Source organism: Colius striatus, chromosome 10, assembly GCF_028858725.1.
Source record: "Colius striatus isolate bColStr4 chromosome 10, bColStr4.1.hap1, whole genome shotgun sequence".
Taxonomy (NCBI): domain Eukaryota; kingdom Metazoa; phylum Chordata; class Aves; order Coliiformes; family Coliidae; genus Colius; species Colius striatus.
Window position 1 is genome coordinate 25,134,531 of NC_084768.1, and position 18,305 is coordinate 25,152,835.

At 54.5% G+C, this 18,305-nt stretch overlaps 1 protein-coding gene across 2 annotated transcripts in view; it reads left to right on the forward strand.

Moving 5' to 3' along the window:
* The window catches only part of SSBP3 (single stranded DNA binding protein 3), a 54,350-nt gene that overhangs the window by 2,239 nt on the left and 33,806 nt on the right, over positions 1-18,305 (forward strand). The window lies entirely within an intron of this gene.

Below are 18,305 nucleotides of genomic sequence, written 5' to 3' on the forward strand. Positions count from 1 at the left end.
CTGGGGGAGCATCCCGGGACCTCCACAGAGCTCTGCGTGCTGGTGCTGGACACAGCAGTCGCCCTGGGGTGCGGGCAGTGCCAGGCTGACAGAGAGCCTGGGCTGACTGCCGAGCCGCTGCTGTGCCCCAGGGTGGGAAGGTGCCCATCCCGCTGGGGCACGGGAGAGGCAGGTGGAGGTGTTGGTGAGGTGGGGGTTTGACCATCTGTCCCTCCCCACAGTCTCTATCGGCATCACTTGTTTTTACTGGGTCGGATTAAGATGGTGAACTCCTGGCAACCGGTGGCACGTCCACCAATGCTGGGCTTGGCGTGGGCAGCTGCTTGCTTCCTGGGTGTTTTGGGCCAAATACTGGGGTGTTTGGAGCACAGATGGGGCAGCAGGCTCAATGGGAACAAGGCAAAGGTAGATGTTTGAGCTGCAAAGCCACAGGTGAAGAGGACATTAGCAACTAAGACATGGTAATGCTCCGTTCTCAGCAGTCTCTTCGTCGTGTCTGAGGATTTAGTGTATTTAGAGAAATTAATCTTTTTTTAGCTTGGTAATAATTCTAACAATAGGCCTGAGTGCATTAGATGATTCACATAAACTTCTTTAATACACGTTGCTTTAAGCTTACAATAAATAGACACGCTCCTGATTGTTTTTAATTCTCGGTGTAATGCAGTTTTGTAGCAGCCCCGAGTGCTTTACCTGTGGGGTTTGACTGAGAAGGCTCATAAGAAGATTTTCACTCCCCTGTGTGCTTTGACTTGGTGGAACTGGTTTGGTTTCCCCAGACATGTTTTGGCCTCAAAATGGGGGTTGTGCTTTTCCCGGCCAGTGTGGCTGGTGGCAGATGCTCACGGTGTCCCTCTCGGTGTTTTCCCGGCATGGCGTGTACTTTACAGGGCGAGGGACCCACCCAGCCAAAACTTAAATATTGACCAAAGAACGAAACGATAACTGGGCAAGTGTGAATGGTGCCTTGTTTCTTGCCAGCCTCTGTGCTGGGCCAGGCTGCCGGTACCTGTGAGCGTGGCGGCTGGCCTCACCGATGGGCACTGGAGCCAGAATGCAGGCTTTTATCAAGCACCAAACCCCACAGCCTGTCAGCAAAAATGGGGTGTGAGCCCCAAAAGGGATCACAAATCAGTTCATATGGTGGTTGTGGTTAAAAATATCCCCATATAAGTCTTGCCTTATATTTGTAGAGCATTGTATTGACACTTAGCCAATGATGAGCAACCCCTGCACAGCCAGCTCGGTGTTTGCCCAAAGTGTTTATTTACCCAAAGATGTTGTATTGACTGTTGCTGCTCTAGGGACAAAACAGGGGGATGCTCCAGGAGCAGTCAGAGCTTAGCGTTCTGCCCTTCTGGAGCCGGTGCCTGAGGGGTGTTTGCCCAGGAGACTGTCTGCAGGGAGGGCAGCAGTGCCCCTCATTATCAGGGTGCTAATGGTGGGGTTTACCTGCTGCATCCTTTTCACTTCGTTTCCCAGTGTAACCCTGTGAAAACTCTTAGGAGCAGCAGGATAAATGGCCAATTTCCCCTTCTAGTTTTTAATACTTCAGCAAGGAAGGAGGGAGAAAGGAAAAATCCCATCCCTCTTTATTTTCAGGACCCTTGGATGCTATGGGCTCTTGTGCTAGCTGAGAAATACTGCTTTTTAGCTTTCCCCTGAGGTTTTTCTCCTAAGCCAAGACAAAAGGCTGCTGGGACTTAGTAGAAAGGTGCTTGCTGGGAGAGGGGATTCACCTGGCAGGAAGAGGAGTCTCTTCCATCTCCAGCATGGCTGTGAGTTTAATGCAACTAATGAGTTGTGCTGGTCAGAAGGTTGTTACTCAGCCTCTCCCACCTGTATCAAAAGGGTTTAGCTAAAGTAACAGCACCACAAGCACCCATTGACAACTCAAACTCAAGCCCTGGCTGTGGGTTTGGGCTCCTGTGCCAGGCAGAGCCCCTCAGAGTTGCTGGGGGCTGGATGTTGGGGATGTCATCGCTCAGCATGACGTGACAGGGGATTTCAGCCACTGCCTTATCTGGGAACTGCCCGGTGCCTGGTGGCAGTTGAGCATTTCAAGGCCGTGAAAGCCAATACAATTTGAGTTAGCAGTGATGACTGCCAGTTTAAATACCGCAGTGAATTTCTGTCAAAGAGGTAATACATAGAAAGGGGAATTGCAGAAAACTTGATCACCAGAACCACTTCAGTCGATTTTGGCCTCGAGCTACAGAAAATGAACTTAAATCTAGTTGACTGTTGCTACATACTTTTTTTGTGGTATTACTGTGCCTGCTTGGCCAGCTCGGAGCGTCGACACGCAGGAGAGAAAAATCAGGGTAGGCTTTGGCTGCTGGAGACTTTGACTTCATCTGTACCTTCTTCTGCTTCCCCCCCACCCCGAGAAGGATCCACACTTGGGAGCATTTGAAGTGCTGTTCTCTTTGCAAGATCTGTGGAGCAGTGGCCTCAACTTGCCATTAACACAAAACATTATAAGTATATAAATGGTGGGTGTCAAGAGGTTGGGACATCCCTTTTTTCTATTGTATCTAGTGACAGGACAAGGGGCGATGGGATGAAGCTGGAACACAAAAAGTTCCATTTAAACATAAGGAAAAACTATTTCACTGTGAGGATGAGGGAATAGTGGCACAGGCTGCCCAGAGGGGCTGTGGAGTCTCCTTCCTTGGAGGTCTTCAAGACCCGCCTGGACGTGCTCCTGTGGGACCTGCTTCTGCAGGGGGGTTGGACTAGATGATCTCTAAAGATCCCTTCCAACCCCTACTATTCTATGGTTCTTTAAAAAAATCTTCTTATTTCTTTCAAAAATAAATTTGGAAAGCTTCTGCAGTTCTTTGTAACCTGGGTGTAGAGGGATGCTCCGCTGCAGCGGGAGCGGTTGCCATGAGAAAGGTGGCAGTTGGTCTGGGAAAAGAGGGTGTGCTTGAGGCTCACGTCCTCCCATCCTGGTTGGGGACTACCAGGACTCTTCCTTTTTCCTCACCATCTGAAACAGTTCCTCTTGATTGAGATCTTGGTGAGGGCATTTCTGAAGCCCCTGACGCTGGGTGGATGTCGCATCCAGGCTTGGCTGGCGTTAGCGTGCAAGGCTGCTCAGTGGGGAAGGACGTGAAACTCAAGGGGCTGGAAGAGTTTTGGTCTGTTGGCAGTATGGGCTGGGGGTGTCATGCAGGCACTGGGGTTGGAATCCCAAAGCCAGCCATTTCCCCTACCTGTGAGTGCCCTCCCAGCCCTGCTTTGTAGGTGAGGTGTGGGAAATGGTCCTTTTCAGCTGGATCTGCCCATTGCTGATGGCACTCTGTCCCGGCATCGCTGCCTGGGTGTCCTCAGGCTGAAGAGAGGCATTTCCTTGTTGACACAGCATCTTCAGCTCCCCAGGGGTCTGTATGGCCATGTCGTGATGTGACACCTTGGCAGGCGAGATGGCCATGTGGGACTCCTCCTGGGAGGAAATGCTCTGTGTGTGTGAGGGGTTCAGTATGACTGTCAACTCTCCCATGCCAGGCTGTCTTCTAGCTCCAGGACCCACAAAGGCTATGGGACTCCTGCTTTAAGCACCTATGGCTGCGTGGGACCAGCAAGCATGATGGTGGTGGTCCATGAGCACCTCTGCAACGTGCTGTTTGCAGCCAGTGTATTAGGAACATATTGTGTGGGAGAGCAGGTGGTTTTGGGGCAGGTTTGGTGCCATGCAGACACAGGATTTGAGAACAGCTTTGTGTGGTCCCTGGGAGCCCCTGTGGGCATCACCATTGCTGTAGGTATGAGGCTCAGGCAGCAGCACAGGCAGCTCTGTCCCACCTCGTCATGGGACTGTGCTCTCTCTGGGCTTCATCCAGCTCTGCTCTTCAGGGATGGGGTTCTCCAGTAGGTAACCGGAGAGAGGAGTTTCCTTTGGGAGTGGCAGGCTGCCAGGAGCAGCTGCAAAACTCCGTATCACTTTTGGGTTTTAACAAAAAAACCTACCCACCCCAGAATAAATAACAGCAATTCCCTCTCCCAGCAGCACACTGGGCTCAGCACTCCCTCCCAGTTCAGGGCACTGGGGAGCCCATCCTTCCTGCAAGCCTCAGTGTGCCTCAAACCCTGCTTTTACCGAAGCTCTGTGCAAAGCTGGGTTGGTCTAATTGTATATTTTAAACAATATCTGCTGTCACAATGGAGCAACCTCAGTGGCAGGACCAGGGTGTTTCAGAGAGGCACCTTTCCGTAGGGGATGCTGATGGAGGAGCTGCCGGCAAGAATCTGGAGGTCAGAGCCCAGAGCTTATGTCTTAGTCTTTGACTGGGGAGCCTAAATATTTATCCTGTTCTGTCCCTAATGAAAACAAATTGTCAACAGTTGTTCAGTAACTGACTAAATTAAAATCTGTAATTAGTCAATTAGATTAAAGAGTTGGCACAACCTGATTGTATCATGCTGGTTAGGTTATTAAGAGAAAGGGTGTGATTTTTAATTACTGAATGCTAATTTTGACAGTTTCAAATGGAAACAGACGTTCCCCCCTTCCACCCCACCCTGAGTGCCTCTGCAAAAGTAAAGCAGGGGATGGATTTTGTGTCAACAAATGGTGTGAAGACGCAAAGTTTCTCCTGTTCCAAGCTGGGAGGGGTTTCTTGTGAAAAGCTGGGGGTGGGACAGGAGGAGAAAGGAAGATTCCTTCAACTCTGGCTGATGATAGGAGGGCGTGTGGGGGTTTGGGCCACGTGTGGGGACACCCCGAACCTCTGGGTGCTGCCCAGAGAGATCCCCACTCTGCCATCCCCGGGGTCGGGGCGTGTGGGTCAGCGTGCTCTCGCCTTGCATGAAGCAGTGTGCATTACCCAGGCACATTGGAGTCTCTTAACATTTGCTGTGGGTTTGTTATATTCATTTCTCAAATCCCCACCCCCGCCGGTGCTTGAGAGGGGCCGGTTCCCGGTAGCAGGCAGAGCCCCCAGCAGGGAGGAGGAGGAGGAGGAAGGCCTTTGCATGGCGAGCGCCGTAGTCCGCGCCATCCCATTGTTTGCCCCAGCGGCGCCGCAGCCACGTGGGCGAGCGCGGTGAGGCCGGCGAGGGGACCCGCCGCCGGCACGGCACGGTGGGCTGCAGGGGGAGCGGCCGCTCCGGCAGATGCTCGGCTCTGGGTGAGCACAAAGCTCACCGCCCTGCCCTCCCCGGCTCTCTGGGGTCCCTGTGGAGGAACAAAGAGGGCGAGGGGCTGCGAGCCGCCGTGCTGTGCTGTGCTGGGGAGGTTGGCCAGCGGTCCAGCACAGGGCTGAGGGGAGGTGGGGGGGCTCCCTGTCCTGCTGAGGCGGGCAGCGGGGAGGTTTGCTAGGTCAGGACACCGTGTATTGGGTATGAGTGAGGCTTTCCTGTTCTCCTGATCATTTCCTTCCTTACCTTGGAAACTTGGATTTTCTCCTACCTTTTGTTCCCTATTTTTCTCTTGTAAAGCAGTCCCTGGATCTATTGGAAACGGCTGCTGGAGCCGGTGGCGGGGGGCTCTGGCTCTGGCCGTGCCTGCCCCTGTGGCAGAGCCAGCACCACCTCTGTGGCACCCAGCTGTCGGAGGCTGACAGGGAGTGGGGGGGCTCTAGAGAGTTGCTGGGGGAGCTGCTGCTGCAGAGACATTTGGACCTGTGTTTTCTTTAAATCCACATAAGCAGAGGGGATGGCAGAGGGATGCAGCACCTGGAGCAGCTCGTGTGCCTGCCAGTGCATCCCAGCCGATGGTGAGGGATCTGCCCCACTGTACTCCCGTATACCTGGTGCTCTCAGCTGTACCCCCATGAGCATCACCCAGCTGCCTCACCAGCATCTCACTTATGGGTCAGGTTATGAAACTCCCACTGAGACTTCTGCTCAGCTCACAAGCACATCCCCCGTCTCTTTATGTCCTAGCAGCTTGTCCCTCTGAGTCGTGATCCTGCACATCTCTGGGGGGAGAGCCCCTCTCCCCAGGGCTGGGGGGGCTCAGTGGGGCGGAAGGAGCTCTTTCCTCTGAGCTGGCAGGGAGCAAAACCAGCTCTTTGCAAGTAAACAAATACCTCACCTCCGCCTCGCTTTGGGGTTGGTTGGGTTGGGGTGGTTTTTTTTCTCTTCTTCTTTCAGAACTCCTGCTCATGGCCACAAGTGCCAGGAGCTGAGTTCAGAGCTACAGCTGTGCAGTCGAGAGGGGGGGATTTCCAAAATGCAGAGTGGCTGCTCGTGGTGCTGTTTCCCACGTGTGGCAGAACCCAGCTGCCCTTCCTCTGCCCCCCCCTTCCTGATGGCCATCCCTTGAGCCTGACTGGGGTGAGAGGGGCACTCTGGCGTGGGTTTGGGTGCGTAGGGTACAGCTCACCCTACAGTAAGGCCAGCTTTTCCTTTGTCTCAGGTTTCTGCATTTAAATCACCTATTCTTATTCTCTCTTTTTGGAAGAGAAATGCCTGAGTGTGGTGCTGCCTGCATGGGGGCTGTTAGTATCAGAATTAAGCAGAAAGCCCCGTGTGTGTATATGCAGTTAGATCTTCATTCTGTACACTGCATAGATACATGTGTGGGGATAGATAGACAGAGGTGCGTGTGCCTGTGTATTTAGCACATGGTTGGGGAAGAGCAGTGCTTTGTGCCCTGCCACTTTACTCTTCCTCCTCTGTGGCCATGGCTACCACCCAGGACCCACTGCCGTTGGCAGGATGATTTCCCCTCTGTGCTGCCCAGAGGAGTGAGCAGGGTCTGTCTGTGTGTCCATCTGCGAGGCAGCGCCGCTGCAGCCTGCCGCCTCGAGATAAAGTCCAAAGGAAGACCTCTGGCTGTGTCTTAAGCTAACATTTTCTTTTTAGGTTTTCTTTTCTTAATGTTTCTGCATCAACCCTTGAACATCTGATCTGCTGCCTCTCCTCCTGGGGTGCAGCAGCTTTCTGTAGTGAAAATGAGCTCTCGCCGCCCCTCCTGCCTGCCTCAAACAGGGTCTAGGGTGGGGGCTTTTCCCTCCCGTTTTCCATGGATTTGGGCTGGCTTCTGACAACTTCCCAGGGCTGAGCTTGCACTTAAAATTGGGATTTTTTTTTTTGCCTACAAGCCAAAAGCAGAGGCTGCATCACAGCAGCTCTGAGTGACTGGTGAGCGTGAGGGACCCGGCATGGCTGGGGTGCCCCATCCCATGGCGTTGCCAGCAGCACACCAGCCCAAATCCCTTCTACCTGACTGGGGTTTTCTCTTGTGCCCCCTCCTGCCCCAGCTCCCCTCTGTGCAGCTGCCATCGCACCCAAAGTGCCTGGGCCAGCCAAAGCTGGTATCCCTTTTTTCCCCCAAAACTGTGAGTGTGTCTCAAGCTTTGGCTTTGCTTATGTATTCCTTTTCTGGAATCACAAGGGGGAAAGCCCCCTGCATCACCCCCTGGGCAGCTAGCAGTGCCTGGCTCTGCCCCACCAGGCAGGCAAGGACCTGCTGCCTGCTCTGTGCTGTGCCTTGTGGCTCAGCTCCTGGGCTGGGGAGGAGCTGGAGCTTGGTTGTTTTGGCATTTTTAAGTGAAATAAAAGGCGGTGCCTGCCTAGGAAGGGGGCAGGGCGCTTCCTCCACAGTGCCCTGGTTTGGAGTGGGCAGATAAGGCTGCAGCATGGCGCTGGGCTGTGCTCCTCTGCCAGAGCCCAGCAGAGCATCCTCTGTGCCCTCCTACTCTGCCTGGCCCTCGCTGGATGTTTGCCGCTAGTTTTTTGGGAGAGCTCCATCAGGATTAGGGCAGCCTGCGAGGCACAGGAGCTGCTCGAGCCCCCACATCCCCCTGCCTGAAAGCAATGCTTGCAGGGAGGAGGAGGAGGGAGAGGTGCTTCCCTCCCCCTCAGCTCCTTTCTGCAGGAGAGCCGTGCAGCTGGTGGGGTGTAAATCACACCCAGCCTCCCCCCGCACCGCCGTCCATCTGCCTGTGGGGTGGAGGTGAAGGCAGGGGGAGGCCGTGGCTGGTAGCAGCGTTGGGGTGACTCTTATTGCAGCTTTATCTCCCTCGCCCCCTCCCTTCCTACATCCCCAGCATCTCTGGGAGGGTGCCCGCTCTCTCCTTCCTAGGGTGTAGAACCTGGCTCTGCCTGTTAGTGATGGAGACCCTTTGGCTGTTCGGGCCTTTCTCTGCAAGGCACGAACCAGGACGTGGGTCTAGTTTGAGGCAGGGGCAGCCACACTTGGTCTTATTGCGGGGGCTTTGGCAGAGGTGTGCTCAGTGGCGTATGGCTGGGGATGGAGGTGGGACCTTGCTAGGAAGCAAGTGCCAGTGCTCATTACACACAGGCACCTTCAGCCCAGGCCAAGCACAGTTTTCCATGGAAAAACCTAAACTAGCTGGTTTGTCCTTGGTGTCACAGCAGTGATAACACACAGGTGCCTCACACCTTTTCCAGTCTCTTCTGGAGGGGAGGTACAGGCTGGGGCTCTGTTTCATGGTTAAAAGCGTGTTTACTTGCTTGTCCCAGAGCCCTTCAGGGTGTCATGGCACGTACTGACAGCTTGTCCGTCCTTACTTGCAGTCATCAAGGAGTTTTCAACATGACTTATATAAAGCCTTTGTACTTGGATTGCTCCACCATGCTACACAATGGCTTCTTTGTCATCTTGCCAGCTAATTAATTTTAACTTTTACCATTGCTCCAGCACGGTGCACTGTCCGTCTGGTCCATTTCAAGCTTCCTCCCCCCCAACCTTAAGTGTTTTCCAAGCAGTTTGACTTGTTGCTGCTGAACATGGGATAAAACAGCTGGCCTCGCTGGTGCCCATCTTCTGGAGAAGGAGCTGCCCTCGTGATGCTACTGGGGCCAGAGGTGGTGGAGAAAAAGCCATTAGGAGGTTCAAGTTTTCTCCAGTGGCTTGTTTCTCCTGGCTGGCAGCTGAAGGTCCCCGTAGAGAACATCCTCTGATGAAGATAACAGGCTGATGATTGGCACTGTGTGCATCTCGCAGCCAGAGGTGAAAGCCTTGGCTGCATCTTCAGGACAAAAGCCCTTGTGCTTGGCAATGTACGTGCAGTGGGACACAACAGTGATTGTTTCTGAAGGGTTGGTCTGGTTCAAGAGGGAGCTTGCTGTGGTACCCCATGGGATACTCACAGGGGAGCTGCCCGGAGAAGGACGGGGAGGGATGTGGTGCTGGGTAGGTGTCCCCAGCCCAGTGGGGTATGATGAGACAGGATATGGCATTTCCCAGCTGGGAGAAATGGAGATCACCGTACCCAGGAATGGAGATCAGCACGTGCATAAACATCACTGAGTTTGCAGCGATGGGGCTTGTGTGAGCAGTGCTGAGGCAGAGGGGAGCTCCCCTCCACAGGGGAGGAGATGGGATGGGATAGGATGATGGCATGTCAGGGGACATGGAGCTGCTGCTTTTGTATTTAACCTGGTTCTAAGGACTGCTATCAGAGATAATGAATTTTACCTGTCCTCGCTGTTGTAATGTAAGAACCCAACTGTCTTTCAGCACCGCGAAGGTCACTCCTCTTTATTTCTGGTTGTAAATTTGGCCGGTTACAGATGTTTGGGGTTGACGGACATGAGTGATTAAGTTCCTTCTGCCAGCCAGTTGGCAACGTGCAGGGGTGCCGAGGTCACAGGCCAGGACTGGAGCCGAGTGGCAGTGCTGGCAGCCTCTCACTGTGGTGGCTCAGCCATGAGTCCATCAAGCAGGGCTGGGTTTGGATGGACCTTCACACCTCTCTTTATTATGATTTCAGAGCAGGCTGGTGGGAAGAAGGCGACTTTGGGAGCAAGTCTGGGGGGGAGGTCAGCAGGAATTGTCACACTTACTGTCCCCACTCTGACCCAAGTGTGGGAAAAGGGGTGGAGGAAGGAGCGATCCCCTCAATTTTTGCCATCAAGCATCTTTTGCACCAGTGTCAGCAGAGGCTTTTTCTTTCCCAAAGAGATTTTAGCAGGAGAACAATAACCGTGCACTGGATTTCAGAGCTGATACCCCACGCTGACTTCGCACTCTGGTGAGGGTGGGCTGGGTGCCCCTTTCCCTGGGGCGCGAGGCGGGTTGGCCTCCCAGTGCTAGCCCGGGCAGGCAGGAGCCAGCCGCGTGCGCTGCCTGCACGCTCGGAACGCAGCACGTGCTGCTGTGCCTCCCTGGCTCCCTCTGCTCGCCTCATTTATGCCGCTCCACATTTTCTCCTCGTTTCCATGCCTTTTCCTCCCCTCCCTCCTGTTTTTTTCCCCTTGTGCTGCCTGTGCATTGCCTCGCTCCTTTGGTTGTTTTTCCCCTTACTGCTCGCAGGCCCTCCCTGTTATCCCAGCAAGCTGCAATATTTTGGGGCTCCCTGCTTGCGTGCATTCAAAAGGGGATTTTATCCTCCCAGGCTGTGGGAAGACTGTTGGTCCCTATCACCCCGCAGGGACACGATCCCTGGGTGGCGAGGGGGCTGTTTTCGTTTCTCACTGTATCTCATTGTCTCAGAGCACGAGCGTCCCCATCACGGATGCTCCCGGCCCTCGCTTGCAGCCAACCTGGCAGGGAGGCCGCAGGCGCCCGTTGCCTCTGTGCCGAGGAGTGCCGGCCATCTGTCCCCTCCGGTGCGGCGCCGGCGTGCCGGCTGCTTGCCGCAGCAGCAGGGTTTTGCCCGGCCTCTCTCACGAGGCCGACGGCGTTTGCATTGAAGTACATTAAAGAAAAATGCCCCAAAGTTCCGTTTGGGCTTGGTTTGCCCCCGTTTCAGATGCCTAACCCGGCTTGCCGTTGGGGCTTTGGGTGGCTCCGTTTTGCCTCCCCACTGCCGTGCCAGGCGCGTCAAAAGTTTGCCGGGTCTCGCGTGCGTGCGCGGCTGCCGAATGATTTTATTAGCCGCCTGGAAGGGAGCCAGCGCGGCGTGCATCGCGTGGGAGCTGCCTGCCAGGCCGCCTTTTCTTTTATTTCCCTTTCCCAGCCGCCCCCTCGTTGCCTCTGTGGGTTGCATCATTGGTGTTACCCCTTTATTTTATTTTAATTTTTGTTTTCAATGTGTATTTCTCTGTTTTTTATTTCTATTTTTGCTCCTGAAAGGGTTAAAAGCGATGGGGAAGTTCAGCTAGCACTTGCAAGATATGGTTGCCTTAGCAACAGGCCTCCTAATCTGGTAGGTGACCTGAGAGACTGTGGAAGATGCAGGGGTTGGTTTGGCATTTCATTATTTCATGAGGCTGCGGCTCTCCAGCTGGTTCCCTTCCCAGTGCCGCTGCGGCTGCTCCCCCCACCGCCGCCCCCGGCATTCCTCGGCAAAGCCCTGGGGGGACCCTGTCTCCGGGGTCAGAGTGCTGGTGGGTCCCGGGAGCTGGTGCCTGGGGAGACGTCTTCCCGCAGCCTAGGTGATAATTATTCGAGTTTAGGGTTGCAAAAATGGTTTCCTGCCTTCCTTCTGAGGGATTTGCCGCTGTGGCCTCGTGCAATAATCCTTGCAGCCCCTCCAGGAGCTAGAGATACTCTCATTGGCAGTTCCAAGCCCAGATTTTGGGGTGTATGCTGCTCAGGGGGGGTGAAGCCCAGCAGCGGGGCTCTCGTGCGAGGAACAGATGCTTGAGCAGTGAACTGACGGGGCACGAATAGGGCAGTGCAGGTCTGCAGAGGTTGGAAGAGGCAATGGGTGATGAGATGCAGGCATCCAGCCGGTGTTTTGGGGAAGGAGGGAGGAGCATGACAGTGTTTTTCCAGCTGCTTTTGACTGCTCTGAGCTCGGGAGGCCAGGCGAGCACAGCCAGCACGTGCCCTCATACGGCTGGATGAAGACCTGGGTGTTTCAGTGCCGCGACTGTGGCCGCCTTCTCTGGTTTGGGTTTTCTTTCTTGGAGACATCCTCAAGCTGGCATTTCCCAGCGCACTCCCTTTCCCTTGCCTTTGTGGCCACCCTGGTGAGCGCTCGGCAGCCCTTGGCAGCAGTGGGGTCATCTAAATTAAGAAAGCGCATCAGGAAACTTCCCTGCCAAACATTTGACCTCACCGAATCTCTGGGTGCCGTCAGAACGGGCGCTCAAAACTCTTGTGCCAGCGCAGTCCCACGTGGGATCCAGACGGGCACCCGTCAGCACACAACCTCTGCAGCCTGGTCCAAAGCACCGTTGAGCTTGTTGCTGGGATGGCTGAGCTGTTCTGTGCCCAGAACCGGGATGTTTTCCTCCTCACAGTGCAACGCTCGGTGGTTGTGGCGTGTTGCAGTGGCTGGGCGAGGAGATCCCCTCCCAGGGAAGGGAGGTGTCTGAGCAGCCGGGGCCAAGCTCCCCACGGGTACCAACAGAAGAAAAGGGCCGGGCTAGTGCCGGGAGCATCCCTTGACCACAGATCCCGGCAGCGCAGACCTCTTTTGTTTCCCCCCCTCCCACTCGCGCTCGGCGGCGGTGGCAGCTGCCGGCGGACGCCAGGGAGAGCCGCCTTTGTTTATCCGCCTCTCCGGCAGAGCGGGCGCGGGGATGCTCTTGGATCGAGGTGCCGAGCTGTCAGCTCCCAGGTTTTACGCATCCCCAGACAAAAAATCAGTGGCGCAAAGCGCAGACTTTTTGTTACTTATCGCCGAGCTCTGTGCGGAGCACGGCTGCTGAAAGCAATCTGGTGTCTGCGATGCCCAGATTTATGGTTTCCCAGCCTCCTTCTAGGTGTTGGCTTCCACCAGGAAGCAAAAAAACTGGTTTTGAGCTGTCAGTGTGGGACAAGAGGACTGTGGTGTGCTATGGCATCAGACTTGGGCAGGACTGGTGAATGCCCCTGGAGCCCATCATCACCCTGGGTGGGAGAGTGTCTCCCTTGCTTCATCTTAACTGCTGGGGACAGGAGGACTTACGTGTCCCAGGGAGCTGTAACACAGTTTGGCTTTCCCTCTGGGTTTCCTCCACTTGGGTTCTCTGAACCCCTTGCCCACCCCACTGGGGTGGCAGAGGGAGAAGCCGCCCCTCGGTGAGCAGGGGATGAGCCAGCAAAAGGGAGGAAAATCCAAGTGAGCCAATGGAATCCTTGGAAAGCCTTTTTTTGCCTTTATTTTGATCACTTCATCCCTTTTTCTTTTGCCCCCATCTCTGCTCTGTGAGGCTTTCCAGGATTTATCCCTCTCCACGGGGATTTCAGGCGCTCAGTTGGTTTCCTGGGCACGGACGGACGCGCAGTGTTGGAGATCTGTGGGTTGGGTTTATTCTTTATTCGAGAAAATCAAAATTCCCAGGGAAAATAGGCAAAAAAAGCAAAAGCAAAAGCACCGTCTCCCCCCTACACACACCTCCCCCCTGCCTCCTCCCTGCTGGGAAGCAGTTCTGCGATGGCGGCTGGGAAGCGAAGCCGTAAGTGTTGCGCGTGCCATCTGCTCTGCTTGGATGGCGGGAGGGAGCGGCTGGAGCCGGCGCAGCCTCGCAGGGAGGGGGCACGGTGCTTGCTGGGGTAGAGATGGGATGTCCTCCCCAACCCCATCTGCGAGCTCCATGGTCCCCTAGGTAGGTTTGAAGCCCAGGCTGGCACACCTCAGCCCTTAGTTGGTTCTGGTTGGATGGATCCCGTTGAAGGTGGATCCTGAGGAGGTTCTGCAGTCCCCTCCTCTGCACCTAGGAGGGACAATTCCTCGGGATGAAGATGGTGGTGGGGTGACATGAGTCATGTGGAAGGGAACGGGCAGGTTTGGGATGGTTTTTTTGATGTTTGCAGCTTCAGTGGCTGCCTGAGTTGGAAGGATGTGCTGGCAACTGGGTGCTCTGCAGCATGGGGTGCGTCTCATGGGGACCCCAGGTGATCACTGTGTCATGGGAGCAGTTCAGCGCGACACATCTGGTTGTCTCAAAGGAGATATCAAAGGAAAACTTCCCCAATCAGGAAAAAAAATGAGACTGTCTCTAAAAAGAAAGAAATGCATTTGTTTGAGGATTTGCTGTAGGAGCGTCTCTGGGTTCCTCTGCAGCCGGGCTCCTGCTGGCTCTTTGGCTGGAGCCACCAGAGCAGCTGAATTTCCCTCTGTTTGACTTGCTTTTTCTAAAACTGCTGGGTTTTTTGAGACCTCCCAATGGATCAAGCCAGCAGATGGAGGAGTGGGGTCCAGAGGGAGCCTGGACTCTCTCCCTCTGACTGCAGGAGTGGTTGCTGCCTGTCCTTGGCAGCCGTGCTGAGGGCTCTCTGCCTGCCCAAAAGGGGCTTACGCTGGGTTGCTAGTTATTGAGCTGTTCTTTACAGGGTTGTCAAGAGGTGAACATCCCCAAAGTGTGTGATGCCCAATCTGGAAGATCAGTTGTGACTGTAAGCACAGCAATTGTAGAGCCCTGAATTGTCCCTTGACCCCATCACCAGTGGTTTTGGTGTGTATGTGTCATGGGTTTTTTTATATGAGAGAAGGTGTAGAGGAGGGGAACTTGGAGGTTAACCTTAGGGAGAAGGAAAAGCATGCTCCAGTTAAAACCAGGGAGCTTGTAAGAGGGGGTAGGGAGCTGAGAGAGGGCTGAAACAGCTGGGGAAGGCATCTGAGCCAGGGGACTGTGGAAGGCTCCTGGTCTTGCCGGACTTCAGGATACACTGGAAGGAGTCCAGCCATCTCAGTGCCTTCCCATGCATGTTCCCAGCTGGTGTGCATGGTCAGACCTTTACAGTGGTTTCTGGGGTTCAGCACAGGCTGCAGCAAAACCTCATTAGGGCCCAGCACCTTATTGGGGAACCTCTTTGGGAGCCTCAGCTCAGTCACATGGAGATTATGTTTGTAAGACACACCCTCCTCACCAAAACCCGGTGCCTGGGAAGCACCATGTGCCAGCTCTCTGGAGATGCCCACTGCTCTTTGTCATCTCATCTCGCCAGGTGCTGATTGTGGGTGGTGAACTGACCCTGGCTGGATGCCAGATGACCACCAAAGCTGCTCTGTAGCTCTCCTCTGTAGCTGGACAGGAGGGGAGAACATACAACAAAAGGCTCTAGGGTCGATATAAGGACAGGGAGATCACTCAACAGTTACCATCATGTGCAAAACAGACTCAGTGTGGGGAAATTAGTTATTACAGGTTAAACCATAATAGGGCAGTGGGAAAGACAACCAAATCTTAAAAAAAAATACTTTCCTCCCACTCCTCTCTTCTTTTGAAAGTTAACTTCATTCCTGAATTCTCTACCTCCTCTCCCTAGCGGCACAGGAGATGGGGAAGAGGGGTTGTGGTCAGTTCATCATATGTTGTCTCTGCCACTCCTTCCTTTCAATGGGAGGATTCCTCTTCCTGTGCTCCAGTGTGGGTCCCTCCCATGGGAGAGTGTCCTCTACAAATGTCTCCAACATGAGTCCTTCCCATGGGCTGCAGCTCACAGGGTCTCACAAGTCCTGCCACCAGACTTGCTCCAGAGTGGGCTTCTCTCTCTGTGGGGCCACGGGTCTTGCCACAAACTTGCTCCAGCACAGGCTTCCCACAGGGTCACAGCCTCCTTCAGCCATCCACTCACTCCAGCGTGGGGTTCTGCCTGGGTTGCAGGTGGATCTCTGCTCCCCCATGGCTGCAGAGGCAGGGCCTCAGCACGGGCTGCACCACAGGCTGCAGGGAATCTGCTCTGGTGCCTGGAGCACCTCCTCCCCTCCTTCTGCACTGACCTTGGTGTCTGCAGAGTTGCTGCTCTCACATATTCTCTCTCTCTCCTCTCTCTGACTGAAGTTGCCCAGTAGTGCAGGATTTCCCCCCCTCCTTTCTTACACCGTTATCCCAGAGGTGCTACCACTGTGGCTGAGGGGCTCAGCCTTGGCCAGTGGCGGGTCCATCCTGGAGCCAGCCGGCATTGACTCTGTCAGACATGGGGGAAGCTTCCAGCGGCTTCTATAGGAGCCACCCCTGTAGCCCCCCCACTACCAACACCATGCCATGGTGTTTGCAGCCCGTGGCGAGCGGCTGGCGGTGCGGCACCTCGGTGGCTGCCCCTCAGCCCGGCGTTCAGAAATTCGGTAATTGGGCTGGAACAATTATTTTTGGCTTTTGCAGAGGGGAAGGCTATAAATAATCACCCTGCGAGCTTGTGCGGTGACTTTGCAGCCTCCGTGGGGGGAGCTTGGGTCGGCTTGGGGTTGGTGGTTTTTTTTGCTGCTGTCCCGACTGGCTTTTTCTGGTCGGCAGAGAGTGGGAGACTTATCTGCAAAAAATGCAATTTGAGTTGATTAAAGAAGCTCCTGCCATTGGCCCGAGCTGCCAAACTTTCTGCAGAAACGGTTACAGCTTTCTGAGAAACCGCCTCAGGGACCTGCCGGGCTGCAGCCTGGCCCCCGGCGGTGCCGGGGATGGGGGGAGGAGGAAGACCAGGAGGAGGAGGAGGAGGAGGAGGGCTGCCCAGGCTCAGGGAAGGAAAACAAAGCAGAAAACAAAGGATATTGGTCTCGGAGGCATCATAGCGAGGAGGACTTGCCGGGAAGAGGTGTGGAGGAGGTAGTGGTGGTGGGCACGCCTCTGTGCTTGCACCTCTCCCATGGCAGCAGCTTGCACAGCCTTCAGCCCAAGGGCTACTGGTCACTGTGGAGCCAGGTTTCAGCCAGGGACTGATCTGGATGCAAAAGCCTTTGTATCCTGGCACCCATCCCTCAAGCTCACCTATGCCAACACCCTTGGGAGGCAAATCACAACAGCCTCAGCAGAAGCAAACAGTATCTAGCACCTTCTTTTGTAAGCCCTCTGTCGCATCTAAAATAAATTTGCATCTAAATTGTCAGGCTTGTTTTAGTGTCTTCTGCCTGTACAGCTCTTGAAGGCTCAGGCTTCCCTCACAGGTGGGTGCAGGGCATTGTCCCTACTCTAACTGGGTGCTGGCATGGTGGCACAAAGTGCCAGGGCAGAGGTGGGAGAGGCTTGGAGTGACACTTGCCAGGGAACCAGAAACTTAGTTTTTCCGGGGCTTTTTTTTTAACATTATTGAAATTATTGAGACTTATTGACAGGCTGGTGGCTGAGGGTGGCCGGTGCTGGAGAGCAGCAAGCCAGGCTTCGCTCTGGGATTGATGCTGTATGCCAGACTGCTCGTGCCCCAGGGCCCATGCAATGCCCTGGGTTTGCAGGAGCAGACCCTGCACCTTTCTCCTTGCCCGCCAGCAATTCAAACATGTTCCTGTCATGTGTTATGGGCTGCCAAAGCCAACAGCCATAAGGCACCAGCATCATGAAGCGTGTCACTCTGACTGATGTGCCCCGCGGTAGCTGGGGTTGGAGGGCATGGCTGGGCTTGGAGCTGGTATCAGTGTGAGGGACTGGAAGAATGAGCATGTTGGGAAAGGCTGTGTAGAGCAGAGCATCTCCCGAGCAGTCTTGCCCTGGCAGCTTTCCTTCATCATCCATTATTTATTCGATCCTCTGCAAAACAAATTCGCTCCTCGGCACTGATTCGGTGGTGCTCGCTTTACAAAAGAGGTGAAACAAACTGGTTCTGTTCCTAGCCTAATTCCCAGACTTTTAAGAAAAAGGTACATTTCCCCACCACCATCTCCCACAGCCCATTTCAATGTCAGTGAGATAAATCTGCGACGGTTTAGGGTGCTGGTGGAAATTTTGGAGTCTCCAGTAAAGAAACATTGAGTACTGCTCTTTCCCGTTCAGTCGCACCTTCCTGGGACCCACCAGGCCGTTTGCTGTGGCTGGACAAGGGGCAAGCAAGATGCTTTGCTTGCCTCATAGCTCACAGCTGAACGTTTCTCGAGGGAATAGCTGCACGTGCAAGGAGAAGGGACTTTATTGGGTGCTTTTTCTCCCTCCGTGTGCTGTTGGAGGGCAACTCTGCTTTATGGGCACACAAGTAAGCACATGTGTGGGGCTTGGGGCCAGTGAGGTGGTTTTTGCAGGGTGACTGGGAATGTCCTCAGTCAGAGTGGTGCACCAAACGAGCCAGAGCGAGGCAGTGGGCTGGGGGCTGAGCTGGGAAGTTTGGAGAGAGGAGACGACACGTCAGAGCCGCGTTCGTCAGGATGGAAATAACTGTCAGCCCCGTTCAATCTGTCGCCTTTTTCCCAGGGGACAATTGCAAAACAGGATTACTGGTACTTAAAAATTCATAGAAAACGGTTCTTATCACAACGTCATAATTGTTATGACTCAGAAGAGTAGAATTGCCATTTTCCTGTGCCGTTTTTCCCCCCTCCTCACTTTTGTTGCATACCGAGTCCCTAGCTGCAGCTGTGGAGTCGTCAAAAACAAACCCCCTCCAAACCCAAACCAACCAACAAACCAGGGCGATGCTTTATTTTATGCTAACTGCTGCATTTGACTTGAAAATGATGTCCCACTGGGTCTCGTGGTCAGCATATTACGGTGTGATGGATGGCTGTCAGAGCGGCGGTGGCTGGCAGATTGCGATGGGTGGAGGAGAACAGATGCCCGGTGACTTCAGGGGCTTTAGCAGAGCCCGGGAC